Below are 11481 nucleotides of genomic sequence, written 5' to 3' on the forward strand. Positions count from 1 at the left end.
AGAGAGTTGAATAAGTTGACTATCAAGAATAAGTATCCTCTACCAAGAATAGATGACTTGTTCGATTAGCTGTAGGGAAAGACGGTATTCTCGAAGATTGATCTTCGATCTGGTTATCACCAGCTGAGGATCAAGGATGAGGATATATTGAAGACGGCCTTCCGAACGAGGTATGGGCACTATGAGTTTTTGGTCATGTCGTTTGGTTTGACCAATGCCCTAGCAACCTTCTTGGACTTAATGAACCAGGTGTTCAAGGACTCTTTAGATCAGTTCGTGATTTTCTTCATCGATGGCATTTTAGTATACTCCAGTTCAGAGGCAGAGCACAAGCAACATCTTTGACACGTCTTGCAGAGGTTAAGAAAACATCAGTTGTACGCTATGTTTAAGAAGTGTGAGTTTTGGTTACGAGAAGTGACATTCCTTGGACACATAGTTGGTGAAGATGGGATTAAGGTGGATCTATCTAAGGTGGAGGCAGTGAGAGATTGGCCGAGGCCAAGGAACACCTCAAAGGTTCGGACTATCAGGTTACTACAGCCGGTTTGTGGAAGGGTTCTCGAAGATTGCTACACCGATGACAGAATTGACACTGAAAAATTTGAAGTCTGTCTGGTCAGAAAAGTGTGAGAATAGTTTTCAAGAGTTGAGGCGACAACTTATTACTGCACCTGTGCTAAGTCTTCCTTCGAAGGAAGGAAAGTTTGTGGTATATTGTGATGCATTGAGGTTGGGCTTAGGCTATGTGTTGATGCAGAATGGGAACGTTATAGCTTATGCATCACAACAGCTGAAGGAGTATGAGCAGCGGTATCCTACCCATGATTTAGAGTTAGTAGTGATGGTATTCGCACTAAAGGTTTGGCAGCATTATTTCTATGGGGAGAAGTGCGAGATATACACTGATCATAAGAGTTTGAAGTACTTCCTCACGTAGAAGGACCTGAACATGAGGCAGAGGCATTGGCTAGAGTTGGTAAAAGACTATGATTGTGATATTCTTTACCACCTAGGGAAAGCCAACGTAATGGCGGATGCATTGAGCCGGAGGGGCTCGGGGTAGTTATTTAGTTCCACTGAGATTTCGAGAGAGTTAGCTGATGAAATGTCCAGAGCGAGGATATAGTTGGTGGTGGGCCGATTGGTAACCATTACTTTGCAGTCGACCCTATTAGAGCGGATCAAGGATGGTCAGTTTGTAGATGTACAGTTACAGGAGGTTAAAGAGAATGTCTTAGCGGGGGTAGCTAAGGACTATTCTAGTTTTGAGGTTGGTCTGCTATGGTATTAGGGTCGGATTTGTGTTTCGACTGATGTGGGGACTAGATGAGAGATACTGGATGAATCGAATACCATGCTGTACTCACTTCATCCGGGTACCATGAAGATGTAGTAAATCCTACAGAAGTTGCATTGGTGGCCTGGGATGAAGAAGGATGTGGTGGAGTACGTGGCCAGGTGTTTGACCTGTCATCAGGTGAAAGCTGAGCATCGGCGACCAGCGAGTTTGTTTCAGCCTTTGGGTATTCCCGAGTAGAAATGGGAGGATATTACAATGGACTTTGTGGGAGGTTTACCCAGGACAGTGGGGCTTCATGACTCGGTGTGGGTGATAGTGGACAGATACACCAAGTCAGCTCATTTTCTTCCAGTGAAGATGACTTATACAGTGGATCAGTATGTAGAGTTGTATGCGAGGGAGATCGTACGTCTCCATGGGGTTCCTATGTCTATAGTGTCAGACCGGAATCCTATCTTTACCTCCAAGTTTTTGGGTGGTTTACAGAAGGCTATGGGGACTCAGTTGAAGTTCAGTACAACCTTTCATCCTCAGATTGATGGACAGTCTGAGAGGATGATTCAGGTGTTGGAGGATATGCTTAGGGCATGTGTGATCGATTTTGAGGGATCCTGGAGTAAGTATCTCCCATTGATTGAGTTTTCATATAACAACAGTTATCAATCAACGATTGGAGTGGCTCCATATGAGATGTTATATGGGAGGAGATGTAGATCGCCCATTCATTGGGATGAGATGGGTGAGAGAAAGTATCTGGGACCGGACATGGTTCAGAAGACTAATGAAGCAATTAAGAAGATCCAAGCTAGAATGCTTGCTTCACAGAGCAAACAGAAAAGCTACGTTGATCCTAAGCATAGGGACATGGAGTTCCAGGTCGGGGACCACGTGTTTCTGCGAGTTTCACCATTGCGAGGGGAGAGGAGGTTTAGGAAGAAGGGCAAGCTGAGCCCTAGATTTATTGGACCTTTTGAGATCTTGGAAAGGATCGAACATGGGCTTACATGTTAACTTTGCCACCGTCGCTGTCGGGAGTTCATGACGTATTCCATGTTTCTATGCTTCGAAAGTACGTCTCAGATACGACACATGTGTTGAAGTATGAAGACTTGGAATTGCAGACAAATTTGTCCTATGAGGAGCGATCGGTTCAGATCTTAGATCGGAAAGATAAGGTTCTACGGAATAAGACAATTCCTCTGGTTAAAGTGTTATGGAGGAGTAGCAGGGTCAAGGAGGCAACCTGGGAGCTTGAGTCAGCGATGCAGAATTAGTATCCCAAGTTATTCAGGTAAATTTTGAGGATGAAATTCTCAGTAGGAGGGGATAGTTGTAGTGACCCAAAATCACTAATATGGCTTAAGGGCCTTGATTAGTGTGTCGGGAGGGCATAATTGATTTATATGTGATTTAAATGATTTAATACATGATTATGTGATAAGCATTCTTATATGATTATATTGGCATATGAAATGCATGCTTTTGAGTATTAATATGCATGTGGGCCCTGTTTAGCTTATAGGGGCATATTTGTAATTTTTTGGCCCGTTGAGGGCATAAATGTGATTATTTGTGGTAAGTTGTTGAGACCACATTATTATGTGGATATATTTGCAGCTTATGGCTCGAGACGGTCCTAGTGAGCAGTTTGGCGAAATAGTCACTACGGGGATTTATACCCGGCTTGGGGGAGCCTCGGGGTATTGTTGGGAATTTAGGAGATATATTGGAGATTATTAGACTTTGGGTAAATAATTGGTGATTAATTGGATGATGGGATTTGAGTGATAAATATTAGGAACACTTGAGGAATTAGTGGGAATTGGGAACAAATGACTATTATACCCTTAGTTTAAGTTAAAGGTTAGTTTTGTTGGGAGGCGTAAAATGGTCTTCTTGTTAATAAATGATATGCTCAGCCATTTTATTAGGACAAAAGCGGAGAAGGTTTTAAAGTAATTTAGGAAAGAAAGAAGGATAGAGTCTCAGCTCTCTCTCTCTCCCATCCCCTCACGTTTTCTCTCTCACTCTCACTATCCCTCATTGAAGTTGAAGCTAGCCTTGGGATGGGTATTTTCAAAGAAAAATAGAAGGAATTAAAGAGGAAATAACCTGGGATTTGGAGGAAATTCAGTTGGGAATTGGGCTGTAAATTGAGGTAAGAATCTGGCTTTAATTTCTATGTTTTGAGGTTGAGTAGGTTAGGTTAATTTTTGAGTTTGAATATAGGTTGAGTGGTGAATTTGGCTGATGGTTTGTGTTGACGGTGAGAACTCGTCAACCAAGTTAAGTTAGAAAAATAGAAATGTAGAGATTATCAAAAGAAAAACTTTAAAGATCTAATTCGAAACTCAAAGAACACTTGCAGAAGAAAATGGTGAACTGAATTTGTATTTCTTATGGTGTAGTGCTACAATGTTTTTTCCAACCCCCTTCAAAGTGGAAGTGGAGTTCCTTTTATACTAGGCTCTAATGGCCCCTGATACAATGTGGTCCAGGGGACCAGATAGTATGCAAGTACACTGTTAGGTGAGTGGTCTCAGGGGTAGTGGTGTCGGTTCCCGTACATGGTCAGATTCTGTGGGGATGCCTCCACTACTCATTTAGTACGAGTGTCAGAGGTGAGGCACCAAGTGTAGTGGTGCTGGTGGTGGTGTCGGCTCTGACATCTGGTGAGAAGCATATAGGCCGTGTCCCCTCTCCTAGTACTCCTACTACTTGTGTTGGCATGAGTATTTGGATCAGGCATACGGGGTCCTGAAGGTCGTACCCCGTACAATATCATACTAGTACAATCCTTTTGACTCGTACTGGGGCTTCTACGCATTGGGGTCTCCATAGGTCTTCGTAAGGGATACCACATCGAGGTATAGGGAGTGAGACACTTGATGCATGTAAGGGTCGTGGCGCAAGGTGGGGCTCTCGGGTCCTTGGCGCGAGACGCCTGAAGCACCTTAAGCCCACCCACAGACATAGGTGATAGGTGTACGAGACGGTCTTGGGGGCTCGAGACAACGTGGCCTCGCCAGATGCCTGGGTGTGCGAGGCGAGATGCCCCCTCACGAGGCCCTTGGAGGCGCGGCTCTCGTCGCACAGGGCCTCCCTCGTGAGGCCCTTGGTGGCGCGGTTCCCCTAGCGCAAGGCCTCCCTCGCGAGGCCCTTAGTGGCGCAGCTCCCGTGGAGCGGGGCCTCCCTCGCGAGGCCCTTAGTGGCGAAGATCCCGTGGTGCGAGGCCTCCCTCGCGAGGCCCTTAGTGGCGCAGCTCCGGTGGCGCGAGGCCTCCCTCGCGAGGCCCTTGGAGGCACAGCTCCCGTGACGCTCGCGAGGCCCATGGTGGTGCAGCTCCCATGGCGTTGGGCCTCCCTCATGAGGCCCTTGGTGGTGCAGCTCTCGTGGAATGGGGCCTCCCTCGCGAGGCCCTTGGTGGCGCAGCTCCCGTGGCGTGGGGCCTCCCTCACGAGGCCCTTGGTGGTGCAACCCTGGTGGCACGAGACACCCCCTTGCGGGGCCTTGGTGGCGCGGCTAGCGGGCACACCTTGGTGACCACGCGAGACGGGGCGAGATGCGCGGGCGGCTGGTGGGCATGCCTTGGTGACCTCACGAGACAGAGCGAGATGCACGGGTGGCTGGTGGGCATGCCTTGGTGACCTTGCGAGGCGGGGCGAGACGTCTAGAGGGTGGGCATGCCTTAGTGTTCTCGCGAGGCATGGCGGGGCGTGCGGCTTATGGGCACGCCTGTGAGGCCTCGCGAGACGATGGTGCGTGGCTCCATAGGACCTTCAGTGAGGTAAGCAAGGCGAAGTGAGCTTGACCCTCACGTGGGGTGAGGCAGGTCAATCTCGTGAAGGCCTTGCGTGAGACCTGGGTCTTTCAGGATCATGTCAAATTTGCGGTGCTCACACTTGCCCCCCAGTCTACGAGAGAGTCTTTAGGTTCTCTTGTAGACTTCATGGTGCGATGCATCCAAGATGTCTGCGAGATTTCAAGGGTGAATGTAAGCTCATTATCATGCTCCGCGGGTCCCAAGGCATGTTCCAAACTTCCCTCTTGACCATTGATCAGGCCTTTGGTTCGATGGGTGAAAAGAGCCTGCGGCTCCTATAAATAAGCCTTCATAGCTAGCCTATTATTTACACTGTACCTCCTTAGCCTAGTGGTTTTGGAAACTTTACTCTTTCCAAGAGGTGAGGAGTTCAATTCCTCACCACCTCACTTTTTATTATTTATGTCACTTCCCTCTTTTATTATTTTTTTTTTATGCCCATATTCATGTGGGTGCTTAGGGATTAAAACATCATTTTCCTTTGTTTTTGCAGACGCATACTTTTGACCATTTGCCTCGCTTTGACCGTGACGCTGCTTTTGGCTTTCGACCTTGACAGCGTCCAATTTTACTCACTTGAGGTGTACTCTTTTTTTTTTCTTTATGTCTATTGGGTCCAAATTAGCACCATTCGAGATTGGGTACCTTGGCCTGAGCTCGTCGTGAGTTATCCTTGATGCATGCCTCTTTATTCACACCCCATAGTGGGTCATTTAGAGCGTTTGTGCCTAGAGGTTTTGAGCCCATTCCATTGTGTTTTGTAGCAATCCTCTCATTTATACGTGAACCCTTTTTGCTTTTGGGACAAGGTCTCATGGCAAGTGAAGGTCTGTTCGGCATTCCTCCGGGGGTGGTACCATCCCATTACACCCATTCTTCATTGCAGTCCTCAACTATTTTGACCTCGCTCCACTTTAGCTGGCACCCAACAGTTGGCTGACCTTGAGCTGCCTCTTTATCGCGTTTACGGAACTCACCAAACGTGCTCCTACGGCCCTAGAGGTGCACTTCCTGTACAATCTCATGCCCTCTCCGAAATCCAAGGGCTTTTATTTCCTGCAAAAAGCCAATAATGAAGTCCCTTTAATAGACGACGCAGTGTCCAACCTGGGGTCCTAGAAGCATGACTTTTTCTTTGTGAAAGGCCCTCTTTCTGTTCGTGAGCACTTCCATTCTGCTCCCAGTAAGTACCTCGAGCCACATTTTCTTCTCTTTTTTTTGTTGAAACTTATTGTTTTATAACTTATGTTTGTGTCGACAATGGTGTGGATCTTGCAGAGAAGTTCGCCATACCTGTAGTTGTTGGGTTGGAGGTGAACGCTGTGAACGATCTTATCAACGCTGACCCCGCCGTGAAAAAGGCTGCATACCTATTCACTATGGAGAATCTTAACCTTCACAAGCTGTCCCCGGTTTCAGATGCCAGGTTGCTATGGACTATTCCTGGGTCAAAGAAGACGCAGGCTGCCTCGGCTAAGCCTCGTTCGGGTGAAGGTGAGGCTGAGAGTGTGCCGGAAGGAGTCTCCCTTGGACACAGGAAACCTTACCAGCTATCTTCGTCCCCCAAGGGATGTCCTACCTTTGTCCCTTTCGACCCTGGCATGGCTTCCCAATCCCAAGGTCAACAGGCCATGCCGGGGCATTTTGTTTGCCCTGACCCCGTGGACTTTGACGATTTTCCTCAGGCTCCCCTCGACCCCGGTCCATCGGGGGATTGCTTTCCCAATCTTCCTGCACCCCCTCCTGATCTACCTGGGGCTCATTCTTTCGATCTTCCTGCACCCCTTCCTGTTTCGACAAGTGGGTCGTCTGTCCTCACCCAGCCAGGTACCCTTGGCTCAGAAGGGGCACCCTGGGTGGGTCGCATGGTGGCCTCTTATGGGCGGTGGTATGTCCAGATCACCTCAGGCCTCCCCGAAGCTGATTGGAGTGGCCTTGGGAGTTTCATTATGTCAGACCTTGGGGAGACTCTCACGCGCTCTACTGCCTGGGTGAGTTCAGGTATCTTATGTTGGCATCATATCTTTTTATCCTTTTCTCTATATATTTTTTTTGTTACTTATCACTGTTGTTGTCATTTTTCTTGTGCAGGCCTATACCGTGGCTCAGCAGTTTGCTGACTCGGCTCATAACCTTTCCACGTCGAATGCCGAGAGGGACCATCTTGCAACTCAGGTCCAGGAGTCGAGAGGGAGCTTGCTGAAACCAGGTCTATGCTGGAAAAGGCCTTGGCGAAAATTTCTGCCTCATCGAAAAAGAAGAAGAGGACGATCGCCAAGGCCACGATGTTGCAGGAAAGGGTCACTAGCCTAGAGGCCAAACTCCAGGATGCCAGGGCTACTACGGCTGTGTCGCAAGAGAGGGTCGCTTCCTTAGAGGGCGAACTTAAGGGTGCTAAGGCTGCTGCAGTTGCGTCGCAGGAGAGGGTCGTTTCCTTAGAGGCGGACAGGGCAGCTATTGAGTATAGGTCCATAGAGCGTGCCCTTTATGGTGTATGGAGGCAGGATCCAACCTTTGATTTTTCTTCCTTTGGCAAGCACGCCGTTGTCCGGGCGGCTGGGTGGAACGCCCGTGGCAGGAGGCCTTGAGGTCGTCAGTTAGCCCGTTGTGGGTGTATGCTCATTTGAGCCTTGTTGTGCTTGTAATAATTTTGTTTAAATCTTGCCATGTTACCAAGACTCCTTTTTTAATATATACATATGTGGTTATTCATCTCTTATTCCTCTGTGTTTGAGGTCTTTTTGAGCCTGTATGATGGGGTTTGGTAGGTTCCCCTCTATTATTTATCAGGCTAGAGGTCCTTTGGAGCCCATGTGAAAGGGTTCAATGGGTCCTTTTTTGGTGCCTCTTGATTATTTTTATAAGGATATTTTGACCCATTGGGTTCTAGCTATCATTTTATATATTTTTGCACGCGCTTATTATTTTTTGCGAGAAGCGTCATTCTCGTCATTATTCATAGTACTATTTTTGCAAGGGCCTCTTTTAGGACCCTTTTTGGCTAGACGGCTTGGTGGCCGCTCTAGGCTTGTTAGACCTTTTGGCCTCCTTGATGTTCATAAGGGTAGCTAATCCTTGTGAACTTTAGGAGATGCCTTGCAAGGTCTCCTCCCTGTCTGTTAGGGTTCACCATGCATTTTTTTTTGAAAGAATTCGTTTAAGGCCCTGATACGAGGGGTCATTTTTAGGATCCTCCTGATAGAGGGTCCTTTTTAGGATCCTCCTGATAGAGGGTCCTTTTTAGGATCTTCCTGATACGATGAGTCCTTTTTAGGATCCTCCTGTTAGAGGGTCCTTTTTAGGATCTTCCTGATACGTTGAGTCCTTTTTAGGATCCTTCTGATAGAGGGTCCTTTTTAGGATCTTCCTGATACGATGAGTCCTTTTTAGGATCCTCCTGTTAGAGGGTCCTTTTTAGGATCCTCCTGTTTGCTGTATGCTTTACCTTCATGGGCCACTATTCCCCCCCAAGTGTCTGGTGAAGTTTATTTCGGCAGGCACTTTGGTTGATGCTCACATAAAGGAGAAAAATAACATGCAAAGATGTAAACAGTTTCATTCATAGTAGGCGGGTTACAACGATATATATATATATAAAGTTTACATCTTCTTGGGAGGTTATCTAGGCACCCTCCTTGATTCTTGTCTACTGAGCTAACATAACATGCAACAAAATAAGCACGGATACTGCTTGCATTGGATGTGGAAGTCTCACTGGTAGTGCCTCTTGAGGTGCTCCACATTCCATGCCCGAGGCACGACGGCGTCGTCCATGCGCGCCAGCTTATAGGTGTTTGGTGGTATGCACTGAGCGACCTGATAGGGTCCTTCCCAGTTCGCTCCCAGTACCCCCGCCCCTAGGTCTCACGTGTTGGGGAGTACTTTCCTCAATACTAAGTCTCCTATCTTGAACTTTCTCTCCTGCACCCTTGAATTGTAATACCTCGCTGCTCGCTGCTGATACGTGGCCAACCTTAATTGTGCCCTTTCTCTCTTGGCTTCCAGCAGGTCTAAGTTCTCGACCAACGCTGTGGTGTTAGCCTGGTCATCATATGTTTGCATGCGGAAGGAGTTAACCTTCATTTCTACCGGAAGGACAGCCTCGCAGCCGTAGGCCAAGGCGAAAGGTGTTTCCCCAGTGGTGGAATGGGGGGTGGTCCTGTAGGCCCAGAGCACATTTGGGAGTTCTTCGACCCAGGCCCCTTTCAACTTTTTCAACTTAGATTTCAAGTTCCTTTTCAGGATCTTGTTTATGGCCTCTACTTGCCCATTGGCTTGGGGGTGTACTACTGCAGAGAAACTCCTCCTGATTCCTTTTGCCTTGCAGTAATCCTCGAACACTCCTCCTTCAAATTGCGTTCCATTGTCGGAGATGATCTTGTAAGGTACTCCGAATATGCAAACAATATATTTGTTGACGAAGGTGGTGATCTGCTTAGCCATTATGTTGACTAAGGGCTCCGCTTCCACCCACTTAGTGAAATAGTCGACCGCTACCACCGCATACTTAGCTCCTCCTCTTCCAGTTGGCAATGCCCCTATCAAGTCAATCCCCCACACAGCAAAGGGCCACGGGCTGGTCATGCTCACCAGCTCATTTGGTGACTGTCGTGGGTAAGTCGCATGTCTCTGGCACTTGTCACACTTTCTCGCAAAGTCACTCGCGTCCTTCTCCATGGTAGGCCAATAATACCCCTGGCGGACGCCTTTTTTGCTGTGGACTGCCCCCCAGCATGGTTCCCACATTCCCCTTCGTGTATTTCTTGTAAAATTTTTGACACTTCTCCCTTATCAACGCACCGTAGGAGTGGGGTAGAGAAGCCTCTCTTATACAAGATCCCGTCTACTAGGGTGTACTGGGCGGCTCTGTAAGCCAGTCTGCGGGCCTCCTTCTTGTCTAAGGGCGAGGTCCCATCATTCAAGTACCTCCTAATGGGGGCAAACCATGGCTCCTCGGAGCTCTTGACCGTGTTGATCCTCTCTTCGGCTATGCTTGGCTTGGGGAGACATTCGACCGGTATGGACTCAAGTGTATCTTCGTCTCGTGTGGAGGCGAGCTTTGCGAGTGCATCGGCGTTCGCGTTCTGCTCCCTGGGGATCTGTTCTATCGTGTATTTTTCGAACTGGTCCAAATACTCCTTTACCTTGGTGAGGTATGCAGCCATTTTTGGACATCTAGCCTGGTATTCGCCCTTCACCTGAAACACTACCAGTTGTGTAACGCCCTGCTAATTAGGGTCCATTACCAGGTGTGTTTTGAAACCAGTGCTGGCCTTACTAACAAGTCATTTGGACTAAACATGTGTTTAAACCACTAAGGTTTGGATATTAAAAACTTTTGATCATTTCATAAACATGTCCATTAAGTTAACAACAAGTTCTTTACATGGGATCCCAAAAACATTAGTTTAAAAGCCTGCTACAAAACTCTGGTTACACATTAAGCCGTCCTAAGCGGAAAAAGCTGGGTTTAACCCTAATTTCCCCTGAGCATCTCGGCCGTGGTGGTCGAGCGGACTGCATATGTACATACCACTGTTAATGCCCTCCGACTCATGGCTGGTTGAGCTTCTCTTTACCTTTACCTGCACCACAAGGCACCTGTGAGCCAGAAGACTCAGCAAGAAAACTCAATCAACAGTTCAGTAAATAAAACAACCATCAAACAGTAATAACTGAATCCATTGCATTCATTAAACCTAATTGGAGACCATAGAGTCACACAGGTGCATGCCGCACTTTCTTTCAAGTTGTTGGCATCCGAGCCAGTTAAGTGCATGTTGCACTCCCAGGGTGGCCCAGCCATGGTGGCCTGCACTCCACGTGCATTATGCCAGTCTTAGCTTATAAACTAAGTTCCTTATGCCCTTGACTTATAAGTCAAGCCACCACGTGCCTCCAACTTATAAGTTGAAGCCTTGGGATTTTCAACCATTAAGAATCTCCCAGAGCCCATCATATTCTCAACTAATAAGTTGATCCCCATTTATCACCTTATCGATACGCTAGTTTATAAACTAAGCTTTACAGTCATAACAAACAGTCTCATGTTCCATTTAGCATACTTGTCAAACATTCATACCATGCATTATAACACATTCACTCAACAGTGATAAGCATAATCATAATTATGCACGTTACATCGTATCTAATCAGACATTCACAACATGATTATAATCATGCTCATTACCTTAACTAAGTTCTAATCATGCATTCACATAACAGGTGCAGTTTTCTTACCTTTGGTCCGTATGCGGGTTACTAGCGACAACCCTCCAAGCACGATCCCCGATTCAAGCCCTTAGCGAAAACCTAGTCACAACTGCGATAAAGAAGTTCCCATCAATAACACGTA

The sequence above is a fragment of the Humulus lupulus genome, chromosome 1 (assembly GCF_963169125.1).
Source record: "Humulus lupulus chromosome 1, drHumLupu1.1, whole genome shotgun sequence".
NCBI classification, from domain to species: domain Eukaryota; kingdom Viridiplantae; phylum Streptophyta; class Magnoliopsida; order Rosales; family Cannabaceae; genus Humulus; species Humulus lupulus.